We start from the raw sequence: 18,912 nt of genomic DNA on the forward strand, positions 1-18,912 counted from the left end.
TGGAAGCCCAGTGGCGTTCACTTCGGTGAATGCCTGCTTCACGGTGCTGAGCACATTCGGGCGACGCTCCCTCCGTAGCTTCTTCGGTGCGCCGGTGTCATCCTCGCCGGTACCATCCGTGGTGTCATCCTCGGCGGCACAATCGGTGGTGTCGGCATCGGCGGCATCGTCCGCTCGGTACTCGGATCGGTGCCATCATCCTCGCCGTCGTCGCGGCGAGGTTGTGACTCCATCACCTCCATTTCATCGGTTAGCATCCGGAATGGCTTGCTACCGCTGCCGCTCGGCCTCTTCGTTGTTGGCCATGTTCGAACTAAGTAGGAAAAAATGCATAAAGTTAGCGCAAGATTTCACGGAAAAATTGGGCATGACCTATGCTAATTTATGGACATATGAGTGCCCCATTTTCGCCGAAACGGAAATGAATCAACATTTCGGCGATAATGGGCAACTCTGTCGATCCCTGCACAAGAAAATGACACCATATACACACCAGCAACAAAATGCTAGCAGCAGTAGCAACAACAAAATGCACCAGATGGCAAGGAGCATGCAACAGCTAGCTAGCAGCACCAGCTAGCAGCAGCATCAGCATCAACAATAAAATGCACTAAGTGCTTCTCCATGTGCTTGCTCCACAAAAACAATGGTTACAATTTAACAAAAGTACACCAATGCCCAAGCTGACAAGCAACCTTGTAAACTATGCAAGTAGCAGCAGCAAGTTTGAGCAGCCGATAGCACCATCCAACGGCACCTAGTAGCATGCTAGTAGCAGACCAGCTAGCGAGCAGCACCAAGCTAGCAGCAGCAAGCAACCTAGCAGAGCAGCTAGCACCAAGCTAGCTAGCAGCAACAAGCTATAGCAACGTAAGTAGCAGGCCTGAAGCAATTACCAGCGAGCAGCATTTCAAATATGCTAGTGATTCTGAAATATATCATTTCACCATGTTCCAAATTCCTAATTAATTCAATAATATGCTGCCAGGGCCAAAGAATCAAGTACATCATTTGTTGTTATCAAAAATATATAGTACATCCCTTCACCGAACCGAAATCCACTAGCGGTAGAAGTATATACTTAGGGTCCAGGAAATCACTCCTAGGCCAACTAAGTAGAACCAGAAAAGCAAGCAAGGCCACAAGCCAGCCATCAAATAAAGTAACCATGTATAAGCAGCATATCTGTTTAAAGTATGCATATCAACACTTTGCACACTACCAGCAAGCAAACCATGTCAGGGAGCTAGCAAAGTATTCACTTTACACCACAACAAACTTGTTCATGGTACTATGGAGTTCAAACTGAGGAACAGAAACATCCATGTATGAATTACTGCACTCTTTCATCACTTAGGGAAAAACACATAGCGACGACATAGCAAGCAAGCAAGCAGACACCTAACAACAGACAACCTATCTAGCAGCGACAACCTATCTAGCAAGCGAGCAACCTATCTAGCACCAGCAACAACCTTAAAAATGACAAGTTAGTTAGATTTGGCCTATTTCACTCTTAAAGGGTAGCTCTGTATTTTTTAGAAGGAAATGCTCACCTGGTCGGCACCTATCTAGCAGCAGCAACAACACCAAGTAACGAGATGAAAACTCAGAAATCTCGGTAAGATTCGGTAACCTAGGCATGAAAACTACAACTACCTATCAACACTCTGCATTGGCAAGTGAAAGCAAACACTCTACATTCATTTTTGAAGCACATAGTGAAGCATACAGAGCATCATTGCATAGTGCATACAGAGCATCGAAAATCAAACTTCCATCGTTACACCTCAACACAAGCTACAAATTAAGGTTACAACAAGTAGCATTTGTGTTCTTTTTTCCCCTTAAATTGAACAAAAATGGAACAATGTAGGTGCACCAATTAGGTCAGAGAGGGAGGGAGGGGAGAGGGCCTCACCTGCGGCGACGGCGATGCTGGCTGGAGGCGGTTGGGGTCCTCGGGGTCGGGCACGAGGCGGATGGTGTCCTTGCGCAGGTTGGCAGATGGGGTCGGGGAGGGAGGTTGAGCGCCATGCGGTGGCCGACGAACTGGGGCCGTTGACGAACTGGTGGCCGATGAAGAACCGGGGCGCCCGCGCTGGTGTCCATGACGTGGTTAGTAGAGGGAGGGACGCCGCTAGGTCGAGAGAGGGAGGGAGGAGAGACGGGCCTCACCGCGGCGACGCGACGGTGGCAGGCGGTAATCGAGGGGAGGGGATCCGGGCGCCGGTGTCTATGGCCGCTCGCGTGAGAGGAGGGGTGGCCGCCGGTGGGAGGTGGCGTCGAGAGAGGTGGCGAGGAGAGGAGGGCGTCGCCGGGGTCGCTCGCGTCGTTCGGGGAGGGCGGCCGCCGGCGTCGGAGAGGATCGAGTGGTGCGGGGAAGAATGGGTAATGGAGGATGCGTGGTCGGGACGGGGGATTTTTGGCTAAGTCCCAGACACCCTTAGCAATAGCGCACCTCTAGTGGTGCGCCACTATGAGGCTTAGCAATAGCGCACCTCTAGGGGTGCGCCACTACCACTTTATGTCTAGGTCAAAAGCAAAACGCGTGGGGATTTGACATATTCCGATTAGTACCGCACTGGCTCTGTCCCTGGTTGGTTTGTGCCAAACCCTGCCGGCCAGGTTCGAACCCTGGCGGCCCCAATTTTTTCCTTTTCTTTTTCAATTGATTTAACACTATAATAAACATCCAAAATAGCATAATACACCAAAATAAAAGGCATAAATAATTATAATTATGTAGAATATTTAAAATACTATAGAATCTAGAAAATATCCAAAAATATAAATTATATGTCTATTTTGATCGGTACAATGTGTAGATTAACAATATGACATCCATTATTCATACAAGAAAATGATACATATTATCTTTTCACAATCTTCTTGCCCTTCTTTCTCGCGGTTGAATAATTTAGCCCCGGAACTCCTAGACTTCTTCTCTTGAATGGACGGCCTTTAGGTAGGGTGGTCCTGCTTCTTCTTGTTGTGTATGGTTCTTCATCATCGTCGTCGTCATCTTCCATCTTCGGATCGCCGTACTTGTCAAAGTCTAGCTCGTTGGCGGCTCCATCCATTCCGATGATGCTCCTTTTGCCTCTCCTCACGACAACACGGCTGGGCTTTTGCGGGTCGGTAATGAAGAAGCATTGGTCCACTTGGGAAGCTAGTACCCATGGCTCATATTTCGCGGTGACCTTTGCATTTCAAATCCCTGCAAACAAACACATGCAACACATGTGTGGATCGGAGGCTTTGCATATACAACACATGTGGAGGCTTCGCATACAACACACATGCACGTGATCGAGACGCTTTTCGCGCATGCGCACATACGTGTGTGTGCAAGACGATCGGAACCGGTCACACACAAAGCATAAAACCAACAAAGTTACCGATACGGCGAGACCTAGAGTGTTGGATGATGTAAAAAGTTGAGATTGAGTAGGGTATTAAGCTAAGAAAGCTTCACCACTACTTACCTATTAAGCTAAGACATAGCAATGGCGCACTACTAAGTGGTGCGCCACTGCCACGCCTCTCATCTCTAAAAAGGGGCTCTGGCCACCCCCTAGCAGTGGCGCACCTAATGACATGCGCCATAGGTAACCTATGTAGCAGTGGCGCACCAGGGCAGTGCGCCATTGCTAAGCCTATCATCTCTAAACGGTCTCGGGACACCTCCTAGCAGTGGCGCACATCTGCAACGTGCGCCATAGGTAAGGAATGTAGCAGTGGCGCACCCCGGAGACGTGCGCCACTACTAGGTTGGGGGAGGATCTGGCCTCCTGTCACCACTTACTTATGGCGCACCGGAATCAAGGTGCGCCACTACTACTTTTGTAACAGTGGCCCACCGTTTTGTGGTGCGCCACTGCTAAGTAGTAGTGGCGCACGGCAGCCATGGTGCGCCACTGATGGCAGTCTTACGGCTAGGCCTTTTCCTAGTAGTGAAAGTTGCGAAAGAAAAATACAACCTTGAAAAGTTCTCTATGCATAACAAATGAAAATTGTGAGGCGAGGACGATGGCGTGGATGGGTTGTCAATGGACTACCTGGAAAAATTGAACGTGAGAAAATCAAAGGAACTTTACACTAAGGTGCTTGTGCAGCTAACCATACAGATACAGTCCTACATAACCTGGGTTTTACATAAGCGAAGGTTTGGCAAACAGTGATACTTTATTTATGAATATTTAAATCAATGATTTTGTTGTTGCTAAATGCACATAGTAATAGTACTTGACTTGAGAAATTTCCTGGACCTGGGTATAATGTACACCGAATTGTATTGTTTCAAAAGTAGTACAACTACTACAGCTATGCAGTTGCATAATCTCTTCTCTGAAGTAATATGGTTCAACTCATTTCTAAACTCTACACTTAACTCAAATAACCATTAAGAAAAGCAATTAACCACAAAGCAACACATATGTTCTAAGTTATTAGGAATATTTAACTTTTAGATGTCCACTTGCAAGTTCTAATGAAAAAAAGGCATGTCAGACATATGAACCTGCTAGTGCAGAATGCATTTGATACAACTTCTTTTCTTACTGTGCTTGCTCGATCCAGCAAGAAAAAGAAGCATACGCAATAGTAAAAGTAAAGGGGGATGTTATCCTTTTACAGAACAAGTGTTTTGATTCCTAAAAACACATTAGGAAACTTAAGAAAAAGGTCATATTTTGGTCAGATTCAGATCTGTATTTTGTAACAAGCTACAAGTAACAACAACTCGTTCAAGAAATCCATCAGGATAAGCGATAGAATTTTTGCTGCTCAAAAGTATGGTAACATCAATTCATCAAAATGGAGTACTACATTTAGTCTGCTCACCACCAAAACAACAAAACATATTTTGAGGAAAAGTCAATGTTGCAAAATTAAACCTGTGTGGATAGCTTAACCGAGTGTTGCCCTCATGATTTTAGAGAAAGGCCCTCACATCTTGTAGCATTGGTGCTACAGCAGTACCACGAGATGCAGGTCCAAGGCGGTAATCTCCAGGAAGACAATGACCTGCAATTTTTTTTGGAAAAAACGGTGAGGTAATGAAGAGATCGAAAAGAAACAAAAAAGGTCAGAGACCCAAAACGCTTCCAGATAGGAAGAAGAGTAAAATACCAAGAAGAAAAAATCTCAAGAGGGAGAGAGACTGTGGTGACCCTGCATACCACTGCATGTTGTAGTATGCTAGTCGTTGATATAACATTCACGAAGTACCATTTCGCAAATATTACATCCCTCAGAGTAGTACAACAGAACATAGCAGGTCCATAACTCATTCATTTATTATTACAAGCATAATATACATATCATCTCGGAGCTCCTCTTGGGTCCTAAGAGGAATACTCCTGGGTTCGAGGCGAACCCAACTTAACTTACAATATAGAAGTTTAACTAGGTTATACATTTATTTCATCGAGCAGCTAAGTATTAAGAGTTCGCACTGCTCGGATACTACTACTACTCGGTGATTCTAGACTTGATCTCCTCCGGAAGCCTCCCCGGTTCCGTAGACTATAAGGTAGTCTACGCCTTCAACACCTCCTGAGAGGTCTGGTTCTTCATAGCCGATGATCTCGGCTCCTTCAGGGTTGTCGTGGTCCTCCTCCAGACGATTCAGACAATCTAAGCAGGGGATTTAAGAGTGGTATGAGTACGAGCGTACTCAACAAGTTCATTATAGAAAAGAGGTGTTTAATGCACTAGCTACGATACTAGACCAGAAAGTCTAATACCAATGCAAGTTTTGATAAACATTTCTTCAAGAGGTTGCTTTTATTACAAAGAGCTATGTCCGTCAGCCTTCACCGGTTTACTAGAACTTCATGGAGTTCCTTTCCGGCCGCGTTCGCAGTTCCAAATCCCGGAACAGGGAGTGACAGGTAACGGTTCTTTACACTCTGCAGAGGTGTGTTGCTTTACCCATAAGAGATCTTAACCTTGGTGCCAACCAGGCAGCTTTCCCGTCCACACTTCCTTTGGTGTGAGGCCCGGTATAAGGTCTAGCCAATCATGTTCCTTCGCTACCTCGCACACCCACCCTTTGTTGCATACCCCGACCCTGGGTCCTCGTCGGTCCCATTATTCCCACTGATACGTCTCCGACGTATCGATAATTTCTTATGTTCTATGCCATATTATTGATGATACCTACATGTTTTATGCACACTTTATGTCATATTCGTGCATTTTCTGGAACTAACCTATTAACAAGATGCTGAAGTGCCAATTCTTTGTTTTCTGCTGTTTTTGGTTTCAGAAATCCTAGTAAGGAAATATTCTCGGAATTGGACGAAATCAAAGCCCAGGGGCCTATTTTTCCACGAAGCTTCCACAAGTCCGAAGACGAGACGAAGAGGGGCCACGGGGTGGCCAAACCCTAGGGCGGCGCGGCCCCACCCCTGGCCGCGCCGGTCTATGGTGTGGGCCCCCGTGCCGCCTCTTGACTTGCCCTTCCGCCTACTTAAAGCCTCCGTGACGAAACCCCCGGTACCGAGAGCCACGATACGGAAAACCTTGCGAGACGCCGCCGCCGCCGATCCCATCTCGGGGGATCCAAGAGATCGCCTCCGGCACCCTGCCGGAGAGGGGAATCATCTCCCGGAGGACTCTACACCGCCATGGTCGCCTCCGGAGTGATGAGTGAGTAGTTCACCCCTGGACTATGGGTCCATAGCAGTAGCTAGATGGTTGTCTTCTCCTCATTGTGCTTCATTGTTGGATCTTGTGAGCTGCCTAACATGATCAAGATCATCTATCCGTAATTCTATATGTTGTGTTTGTCGGGATCCGATGGATAGAGAATACTATGTCATGTTAATTATCAAGTTATTATACATGTGTTGTTTATGATCTTGCATGCTCTCCGTTTCTAGTAGAGGCTCGGCCAAGTTTTTACTTTTAACTCCAAGAGGGAGTATTTATGCTCGATAGTGGGTTCATGCCTGCATTGACACCTGGGACGAGTGACGAAAAGTTCTAAGGTTGTGTTGTGCTTGTTGCCACTAGGGATAAAACATTGGCGCTATGTCCGAGGATGTAGTTGTTGATTACATTACGCACCATACTTAATGCAATTGTCCGTTGTTAGCAACTTAATACTGGAGGGGTTCGGATGATAACTCCGAAGGTGGACTTTTTAGGCATAGATGCGGTTGGATGGCGGTCTATGTACTTTGTCGTAATGCCCAATTAAATCTCATTATACTTACCATGTCATGTATGTGCATTGTTATGCCCTCTCTATTTGTCAATTGCCCGATCGTAATTTGTTCACCCAACATGCTTTTATCTTATGGGAGAGACACCTCTAGTGAACTGTGGACCCCGGTCCATTCTTTAATACTTGAAATACAAATCTGCTCGCAATACTTGTTTTTACTATTTTCTCTGCAAACAATCATCTTCCACACAATACGGTTAATCCTTTGTTACAGCAAGCCGGTGAGATTGACAACCTCACTCGTTTCGTTGGGACAAAGTACTTTGGTTGTGTTGTGCAGGTTCCACGTTGGCGCCGGAATCTCTGGTGTTGCGCCGCACTACATCCCGCCGCCATCAACCTTCAACGTGCTTATTGGCTCCTCCTGGTTCGATAAACCTTGGTTTCTTTCTGAGGGAAAACTTGCTGCTGTGCGCATCATACCTTCCTCTTGGGGTTGCCCAACGAACGTGTGAAATACACGCCATCAAGCATATTTTCTGGCGCCGTTGTCGGGAGATCAAGACACGCTGCAAGGGGAGTCTCCACTTCTCAATCTCTTTACTTTGTTTTTGTCTTGCTTTATTTTATTTACTACTTTGTTTGCTGCATTATATCAAAACACAAAAAAATTAGTTGCTAGCTTTACTTTATTTGCTATCTTGTTTGCTATATCAAAAACACAAAAAAAATTAGTTACTTGTTTTACTTTACTTAATATCATGCATGTTTTTATTTCACTAGTTAAGCATAATGGAAAACAACAAAAATATGAGAGATCTTTATGAACTTTATCTTGAATTAGGACATGATGTGTTTGAAGAGAGAATTAAAAAACCCATGGAACTTTATATGCATGCTAATGGGAATGTTATTACTATGGATACTTTGAACACCATTGTTGCTAATGCTATAGAAAATTCTAAGCTTGGGGAAGCTGGCTCTGATGAGCATGATCTTTTTAGTCCCCCAAGCATTGAGGAGAAATTTTTCTTTTATGATTACAATATGCCTCCTATATATGATGATAGCCACTTTGTTGAATTTGCTCCCACTACAACTAATAAAATTGATTATGCTTTCGTGAAGAGTAATAATTTTATGCATGAGACTCATGATAAGAATGCTTTATGTGATAGTTACATTGTTGAGTTTGTTCATGATGCTACTGAAAATTATTATGAGAGAGGAAAATATGGTTGTATAAATTTTCATGTTACTAAAACACCTCTCTATGTGCTGAAATTTTTGAAGCTACACTTGTTTTATCTTCCTATGCTTGTTACTTTGCTCTTCATGAACTTGTTTATTTACAAGATTCCCTTGCATAGGAAGCATGTTAGACTTAAATTTGTTTTGAATTTGCCTCTTGATGCTCTCTTTTGCTTCAAATACTATTTCTTGCGAGTGCATCATTAAAACTGCTGAGCCCATCTTAATGGCTAAAAAGAAAGAACTTCTTGGAAGATAACCCATGTGTTATTTTGCTACAGTACTTTGTTTTATATTTGTGTCTTGGAAGTTGTTTACTACTGTAGCAACCTCTCCTTATCTTAGTTTTATGTTTTGTTGTGCCAAGTAAAGTCTTTGATAGAAAAGTAAGTACTAGATTTGGATTACTGCGCAGTTCCAGAATTCTTTGCTGTCACGAATCTGGGTCTATCTCCCTGTAGGTAGCTCAGAAAATTACGCCAATTTACGAGCATGATCCTCAGATATGTACGCAACTTTCATTCAATTTGAGCATTTTCGTTTGAGCAAGTCTGGTGGCCTAATAAAATCCATCTTTACGGACTGTTCTGTTTTGACAGATTCTGCCTTTTATTTCGCATTGCCTCTTTTGCTATGTTGGATGAATTTCTTTGATCCATTAATGTCCAGTAGCTTTATGCAATGTCCAGAAGTGTTAAGAATGATTGTGTCACCTCTGAACATGTTAATTTTTATCGTCCACTAACCCTCTAATGAGTTGTTTCGAGTTTGGTGTGGAGGAAGTTTTCAAGGGTCAAGAGAGGAGGATGATATACTACGATCAAGAAGAGTGAAAAGTCTAAGCTTGGGGATGCCCCGGTGGTTCATCCCTGCATATATCAAGAAGACTCAAGCGTCTAAGCTTGGGGATGCCCAAGGCATCCCCTTCTTCATCGATAAATTATCGAGGTTCCTTCTCTTGAAACTATATTTTTATTCGGTCACATCTTATGTGCTTTACTTGGAGCGTCTCGTGTGCTTTTGTTTTTGTTTTTGTTTGAATAAATTGGATTACATCATGCTTGTGTGGGAGAGAGACACGCTCCGCTGGTTCATATGAACACATGTGTTCTTAGCTCATAATATTCATGGCGAAGTTTCCTCTTCGTTAAATTGTTATATGGTTGGAATTGGAAAATGATACATGTAGTAATTGCTATAATGTCTTGGGTAATGTGATACTTGGCAATTGTTGTGCTCATGTTTAAGTTCTTGCATCGTATACTTTGCACCTATTAGTGAAGAATACATAGAGCATGCTAAAATTTGGTTTGCATAATTGGTCTCTCTAAAGTCTAGATAATTTCTAGTTTTGAGTTTTGAACAACAAGGAAGACGGTGTAGAGTCTTATAATGTTTTCAATATGTCTTTTATGTGAGTTTTGCTGCACCGGTTCATCCTTGTGTTTGTTTCAAATAACCTTGCTAGCCTAAACCTTGTATCGAGAGGGAATACTTCTCATGCATCCAAATACTTGAGCCAACCACTATGCCATTTGTGTCCACCATACCTACCTACTACATGGTATTTCCTGCCATTCCAAAGTAAATTGCTTGAGTACTACCTTTAAACAATTCAAAATTTATCACCTCTGATTTGTGTCAATGTTTTATAGCTCATGAGGAAGTATGTGGTGTTTATCTTTCAATCTTGTTGGGCAACTTTCACCAATGGACTAGTGGCTTCATCCGCTTATCCAATAATTTTGCAAAAAGAGCTGGCAATGGGATTCCCAGTCCCAAATTAATTAACAAAAATAGACACTCCTCCATGGTATGTGATTGTTGGACGGCACCCGAAGGATTCAGGTTAGCCATGGCTTGTGTAAGCAAAGGTTGGGAGGAGTGTCATCATAATAAAACTAAAATAAAAAGGCACTCCTTCATGGTATGAGATTGTTGGCAGGCACCCGAGGATTCGGTTAGCCATGGTTTGTGAAAGAAAGGTTGGAAGGAGTGCCACCCAAAAATAAAATAAAATGGGAGCCGCTCTTTGAAGGTTTGTCTGGCAAGGGGGTTAGAGTACCCGCTACCATTCGTTGACAACAACATACACCTCTCAAAACTTTATTTTTATGCTCTCTATATGTTTTCAAAATCAAAGCTCTAGCACAAATATAGCAATCGATGCTTTTCCTCTATGAGGACCATTCTTTTACTTTCAATGTTGAGTCAGTTCACCTATTTCTATCCACCTCAAGAAGCAGACACTTGTGTGAACTGTGCATTGATTCCTACATACTTGCTTATTGCACTTATTATATTACTCTATGTTGACAATATCCATGAGATATACATGTTACAAGTTGAAAGCAATCGCTGAAACTTAATCTTCTTTTGTGTTGTTTCAATACCTTTACTTTGATTTATTGCTTTATGAGTTAACTCTTATGCAAGACTTATTGATGCTTGTCTTGAAGTACTATTCATGAAAAGTCTTTGCTTTATGATTTACTTGTTTACTCATGTCATCACCATTGTTTTGATCGCTGCATCCACTACATATGTTTACAAATAGTATGATCAAGGTTATGATGGCATATCACTTCGAAATTATCTTTGTTATCGTTTTACCTCGCTCAGGACGAGCAAAACTAAGCTTGGGGATGCTTGATACGTCTCCGACGTATCGATAATTTCTTATGTTCTATGCCATATTATTGATGATACCTACATGTTTTATGCACACTTTATGTCATATTCGTGCATTTTCCGGAACTAACCTATTAACAAGATGCCGAAGTGCCGATTGTCTGTTTTCTGCTGTTTTTGGTTTCAGAAATCCTAGTAAGGAAATATTCTCGGAATTGGACGAAATCAAAGCCCAGGGGCCTATTTTTCCACGAAGCTTCCAGAAGTCCGAAGACGAAACGAAGAGGGCCACGGGGTGGCCAAACCCTAGGGCGGCGCGGCCCCACCCTTGGCCGCGCCGGCCTATGGTCTGGGCCCCCCGTGCCGCCTCTTGACTTGCCCTTCCGCCTACTTAAAGCCTCCGTGACGAAACCCCCGCATCCGAGAGCCACGATACGGAAAACCTTACCGAGACGCCGCCGCCGCCGATCCCATCTCGGGGGATCCAGGAGATCGCCTCCGGCACCCTGCCGGAGAGGGGAATCATCTCCGGGAGGACTCTACACCGCCATGGTCGCCTCCGGAGTGATGAGTGAGTAGTTCACCCCTGGACTATGGGTCCATAGCAGTAGCTAGATGGTTGTCTTCTCCTCATTGTGCTTCATTGTTGGATCTTGTGAGCTGCCTAACATGATCAAGATCATCTATCTCGTAATTCTATATGTTGTGTTTGTCGGGATCCGATGGATAGAGAATACTATGTCATGTTAATTATCAAGTTATTATACATGTGTTGTTTATGATCTTGCATGCTCTCCGTTTCTAGTAGAGGCTCGGCCAAGTTTTTACTTTTAACTCCAAGAGGGAGTATTTATGCTCGATAGTGGGTTCATGCTCGCATTGACACCGGGACGATGACAGAAAGTTCTAAGGTTGTGTTGTGCTCGTTGCCACTAGGGATAAAACATTGGCGCTATGTCCGAGGATGTAGTTGTTGATTACATTACGCACCATACTTAATGCAATTGTCTCGTTGTTAGCAACTTAATACCGGAGGGGGTTCGGATGATAACCTCGAAGGTGGACTTTTTAGGCATAGATGCAGTTGGATGGCGGTCTATGTACTTTGTCGTAATGCCCAATTAAATCTCACTATACTTATCAAGTCATGTATGTGCATTGTTATGCCCTCTCTATTTGTCAATTGCCCGACTGTAATTTGTTCACCCAACATGCTTTTATCTTATGGGAGAGACACCTCTAGTGAACTGTGGACCCCGGTCCATTATTTAATACTCGAAATACAAATCTGTCGCAATACTTGTTTTTACTATTTTCTCTCGCAAACAATCATCTTCCACACAATACGGTTAATCCTTTGTTACAGACAAGCCGGTGAGATTGACAACCTCACTCGTTTCGTTGGGGCAAAGTACTTTGGTTGTGTTGTGCGGGTTCCACGTTGGCGCCGGAATCTCCGGTGTTGCGCCGCACTACATCCCGCCGCCATCAACCTTCAACGTGCTTCTTGGCTCCTCCTGGTTCGATAAACCTTGGTTTCTTTCTGAGGGAAAACTTGCTGCTGTGCGCATCATACCTTCCTCTTGGGGTTGCCCAACGAACGTGTGAAATACACGCCATCACCCACTCACGGGTGGACCCCGACCACGACAACAGTTTGGGACTCGTTAACCAAACTCCTTCGCCGGTAGCTGCAACCCATCATAGACCGCAATACCGTGGGGAACTTAAGGCTTCCCCAGCCTACCGCTTGTTCCTCGGGCGACAAGTGTCTATGGACAATGCCGTGGGGACTTAAGGCTTCCCTGACCTCACCGCTTGCCCCCGACGGATACAAGTGTCTACGGTAAAGCGCGTCCGTTGATGTACGAGAGGTGGAAACACTTTTGACTACTCCGTCCCACTCCAGATCTTATGGTTAACACGGGTTTTACGGCACAAGAATCACTGGACGACATTTGTTGTTTAATCCTAGATGGATATAAACCCTTGCAATGGAACCTCCACCATATCAACACAATCCATGGTTCCATTGCCAACCACATAGTCATATTCATAGTTATGAAAATAGTGGTTTTGGTTTTTTATGCAATAGTGATAATCATAGTACTTTGCAAGTAATTTGATAAAGATACTCAAATAACATGAGCAAGTGATGAACTTGCCTGAATACTGCAAAGTGTTGCAGTTGGATGGTGTGGACTGACCCTTGTCCTCTGTTGCTGAAAAATAGCATCATTGTCCGATAAGGGCAATGGTTAAAGAAGCATTGATGCATGATTCCAGTTTTAGGGTTTGTTCCCCCTTCCGATGTCGTTATTATTTCATGTGAGAGGTTAATACTAAGAATAATTTGGAGATACTCTATTTAGGGCAAATACAACCTTGAAATGTTGTCAAGGTGTTTTTAAAGTCCAAAAGAATTTATGGACTTATTTTCATTATTGAAAATAATATATGTTATTTTAAATGATTATTTTAATCATCAAATTTGAACTTATTCTTGTTTATCTTCAAAAATTCTACTTCATATTTTATTATGATAGAGTTTTTTATACTGAGTGGTTTTCATATTTTTAATTATTTTTTAGAGCCATTAAACATTTATGGTGCAATTTCAAAGTTTCTGGATTTTAAAGAATTGTGAAAAGACCCTTTTGCCCCTGGGCCCACATGTCAGTGAGGCCCAGCGGGTTGAGCTAGACCAGCTCGGGTCCAACCGACCCGAGCGGTCGCTCACTCTCTCCCCTCGATCGCGCGTGTCTGAACCCTAACCCTAATCCTCCTCTGGCGACTCGCGTCGCCACCGCCATCGCCTCTCGATTCCGGCCGCCTCTAGCCCTTGCCGGCGACGAGGTGGTGCCGATATGGACCGCCTCTCGACGGCGCACCAGATCCACCGTCTCGATCTGGTCTTCGGCTTCGCCTTGGTTCGCCCCCATCGTGTTCGCCCACACGGCCGTGGGGATTTCGCGGCGATTCGCCTCTCACCGGCGAATCCGACGCGGTGGTGCGGCCATGAGCCACACCGTGGTGGTGTTGGAGCGTTCGCGCCGGCGACGCTGTGCCTCGGCCCGCGGCTTGGCGCTGCCGAGGTCGGCCCGTGCCGCCGTGCCGCCATGGCACGCCGTGGTGCTGCTGCTCCAGGTATGTGCGCCGCCTACGCTTCTTCTACCTGATCTACTTCTTCTCCTCCTCTTTTTCCTCTAGCTTGGTCACTGGCTTGCCGTGCCTCGTAGAGGTGCGGCCATGCCGTGATGCTGCTGATGTTCTGCTCGTGCTGCTGTGCTGCTGTGCTGCTGCTACGCCGCTTGGGTTGCTGTGCTAGCCGTTGTGCTAGCCCTACTGATGTGTTGTTGTTGCTGCTGTGCTGCTCATGTTGTGCATGCTACTGCCTCTACTGGCCTTGGCTATTGTTGCCCTGGCCATGCCAGTGCTTGCCATTCTTGCTAGATTCTTGCTCTGTGCTTCTGTTCATGTTATTATGCTTGCCGCTCACTCATGTGTGTTCATGTATGCTTCCCTGGCTTAATTACAGTGTGAAATTCTTGCAAATTTGCAAGTGCCAGAACAATTGTGTGCTAATCCTTGTGCTCAATTCATGATTATGCTCAATTGAGCATTACTGTGGCCTTAACAGTGTGATTCAGTAATGAATTGATGTATGCCTGCTTGTGTAATATGATCCAGTGGTTCATCAATCATTTGAGGTGCTACTGGATACAATCATGAGTTAATTATGTGATTATCTATGATATAACTGTTACTTAATTGTGGCTGTTTCATTTATATGATTCCTGTGTTGATGCCGTTGATGCCCTAGCATGCCCCGGCATGCTCTAGCAAGCTTCGATGATCATATGATCATCGCTTGCTTGTAAAAGCTACCGTGTTTCTTCGGTGCTTCAATTCTGTTCAATCTATGATGTATGTGTATCACACAAGCTGGTCCCGGTGTGTGCTGGTGCTTACTTAAGCAGCAGCTGTTGCTTGCAATGATCCATTGGATCATCAGCAAAGCCCTGGTGCTTTGATTTATTTATGTTGTTCACTTATCTATATTGCCTGAATTTTACTGAAGTGGATAAGTGATGTGAGCTTCTTTGCAGTTGTGATCATCCTATTAAATGTGTTAGGGCTAGATGGATGCCAACACTCAGTTGTGTACCCTAGCCCTCTACTGAATCCCAAATGGATAATGATGTGTGGTTCTTGTGCTGGCTCAGGGTTGAGGTGGCCCTGGCAGCACTTGTGATGCTGTCATGGTTGCTCCCCTCTCTGTGGCATGCTATGATTTATGATTGCTTGCTGGAATGGAATAGTTGTTCACTGGCTTGATCCAATATTGGACTTCCAGTGGCCTTTTGATGTTGACAAAATATATAGACAAGAATTTTTCTATAATCTGATGGCATAAACAGCTGTAGGTGCTAAGTGTGTGGGCTAGGCTAGCTGTGACTTCATCTTTTGTTGGATTTCTTCAGTTATGCATTAATTTGCATAACTGTTGTTCCCATATGATGATTGCCTAGTGATCTTTACCCATATTTGCTTGCACCAAATGGCTTTACAGCCAAATGATGATACAAACAGGGTATCCTACCCTTCTGTGCTTCTGTGATGCATTGGATGCTTATTTATGAGCAGAACTTGGTTTTGTTCAGGTTGATTTGATGTATACCTCACTCCAGCTCCTAGAAATGTTGTTGGTGTAGAGGGTTTGCTTTTGTGATGATCTTATGCTTGCCCTGCTCCTCCTAGCAAGCCTGTGGTGCTTGATTCAGCTTACGTGGTCTGTGAAGATTTGTTGAACAGCAGTGGCTGTTCAACCTGTTCTTGTGTTCTTGTGTTCTTGTGTTCTTGTGAACTTACCCAGCTGCTGTCTGTCGATGAGCTGCTGGTTCTGGCGGTGGAAAAGGTTTTATATGAACCTTGTGTTGATCTCCTGGTCGACAGCAAGGCCTGGCCTCTCTTGGTGACACACTGAGTTGTGTGTGTGTGTTGTGCTGCATGCACACTGCTTGGTGAGCAGTCTGGCTGTGTGTGTGTGCACATGCTTGGTATCTGGCTTGTGTCTAGGCTGAGAATGGATCAGCTCGGCAGCTTTGGTCATATCCTCTCCAATTTCATTTGATTTCTAACCTGCCAAGTGGCTATGCCACTTGGCATAACACTTGTTTTCTTTGTGTTTGTGTGCAGGGATCAAATTGATCAAATGATCATGTAGATCATCAAGTACAAGACTAAATGAAGTTTAGCTTGTAGTTTTAGGATAGATCATTGAATTGTAATTTCTTTTTCTTTTCTTTTTCTATTTTTGTCCAATTCTTGTAATATGTTGTAATATTCCTTTATTTCATTTGTGAATAATGTAAAGACATTGTATAATGTGTGTTAATCAATAAAGCTCAAGTTTTTCTCTAATGAGCTTGTCTTCTTATTTGTATTGTTCATAATGTATACTATTTACATTTGACTTGATGAATTTCCTCATAATTGAATTATGGTTATTTATTTAATGTTTGAATTTTAAATTCAAATTCAACTTTGGAGTTGAATTCAATCATGCAACTTAAATTTGAATTCAATCATGCAACTTAAGTTTGTAATGCAATATCTCTTCTTTCTTCTCCAAAACCCTAATTTAGTTGAGTAGGAACAAGTTTGTCGCACTCTCGAAACCCTAACCCTGTAAGGTGTCGAGAGAGAAACCTGTCACCCTTCGATGCAGTTTTGTTTTAAAAGCGCGAAATTTTCCCAGAATTTACGATGCAATGCACATTCCTTTCTAAAATCTACCCCTTGATCGTCTCTAAACCTGGGATATTACAGAGACGTAATAAGGAGCAAAACAAATCGAATCTGCAGGGGTCAACCAGAAGCACACCTCAACCAATCCATGGCAAAGGAGCTCCATGGCTGCAAAAAATCAAAGGGGAAGAATGAGAAGCACATCAAAACCTACCAGAAGGCACCACCTCCTGCTCTCGATTTCATGGAGTGGACTCAGGAATCTGCTGCCCCCACAAACCCTAGCTCAAGATTTCGCAAGAGGGAAGAAAATTCATGCTCCATCGTGTTCACCGGCGCGGCCAGCGCACCGCTGAGGACGGCCACGCCCGACGCCCACCTCCATGCCTCGCCGGAGCCGACGAACTCCGTAGAAAGCGCGGCCATGCTAGAGCCGAGTTGCAGCACCAGCTTTCCTACCATGAGGACCTCGCTCTCGTCCTTGGCCTTGATGACCCGGAGAGGGAGGACGCGAGGGACGGCGGCTCACCGGAGATGAAATGGAGGAAGGGGATTGCTGGAGAGGAGAGAAGTGACCAGATTGGGAGAGGAGGAGAACGAGGGGATCGGGGAGGAGCACCCACGCGCGGGGATTAGGGATACCCGCACGATGCAGCGGTGGCCGCAGTCGCCGGCGGTGAGAAGCAGGGGCGGAGAGGAGGTTGGCGGCCAGCCAAACGAGCAGCGGTGGCGGCGGCCGAGGAGGAGGGGATTGGGGGAGGAGACGAATGGAGCGGGGCAGGGGCGGGGGCGCGCGAGGCGGGTAGGGTTTTTTTGGCCCTCGAGACTCGCTTTTATACCAGGCAGCGTGAAATACCGAAAATACCCCTGCGGAAGGAGTGCCCAAAATAAACGGACGAGATGCACCGATAAAATGATCTAACGGTCCACGTGCTCGGATCGCTGTGAGGCCCCCTATGGGGGGCATCATATATACCCCTGGATTCACACCGGTACATAGTATATATGTATACACCGGTTACACGATATATTATGCCCAATGTGTATTTTTGCCGTGTAGTAACACGCGAAGTTTACAGCCTGGCGCGAAATTACACCCAGTGGAGCTTTGTGAGCTAGAAATCTATATATATTCACACCGGTATATAGTATATATGTATACACCGGTTACACGATATATTATGCCCGATGTGTATTTTTTGGCGTGTAGTAACACGCGAAGTTTACAGCCTGGCGGGAAATTATGCACCCTTGAAGAGTGAGAGTATGGAAACCGCGTAGAGAAACTACGGCTAGAAAGTTGTGTCAGAGACATACTGTCTAACGGAAAATTTACGGTTGATATCCGACATCAAACTACGGCCATAAAATTGCGCAATCTCAAAGACTTGTGATAGGGTAACTACCACTTGAAATTTAGGTCGCGGAAATTTTTGCCAGAAAATGACCATCGAGTAATTAAAAAGAGTTGGAGAAAAATACTATCGTAGATGTACGCTAATTGCCGTCGGAAACTTACGGCCGAAAATGTGTATTGAATCCAGTTGTGTTAAATATTACGGCCGGAAAGTTATGCCAGAAGATTTCTTTCAAGTAATTTAAAAAAAGAGCTAAAAATATGCCATCTATAAATTATAGCCATAAAGGTATGTCCAGAATTCCCACCAAGAAATTTTAAAAGAAGAGGCTTAAAAACGCATTGCAGATGTAGGTAACTTTTTGTTTGAGAGGTATACGTAGGTAGCTACAGCCAGCAAATTTCTGATGGAAAATTGTTGTGTCTAAAACTATGATTCAAAACTCTCAAAAGAGGAAAAAAAGAAAATAAAAATATATTGTAGCATATGCCACGTGTTAGAGATTGATTGGAAGGAAGTGGGTATCTACAGTGCATGAAAGTGGAGCACTCTCCTGCAAGCAAAAGGGTTCAACTTTAATATATAGTACTATAGTATTGAGCATTGAGTCACATTCTTCGGAAAGTTGACATTGTGTATTGGCCTCTCGGGTCATGAGTTATTTTTCTCTCATATACCTTCTCAGAGTATTGTTGTAATATAAATCTCTCTCTATCCTCTGTCACAATGAGTGCTTTAATTGTC

This window comes from Lolium rigidum, chromosome 5, assembly GCF_022539505.1.
Source record: "Lolium rigidum isolate FL_2022 chromosome 5, APGP_CSIRO_Lrig_0.1, whole genome shotgun sequence".
NCBI classification, from domain to species: domain Eukaryota; kingdom Viridiplantae; phylum Streptophyta; class Magnoliopsida; order Poales; family Poaceae; genus Lolium; species Lolium rigidum.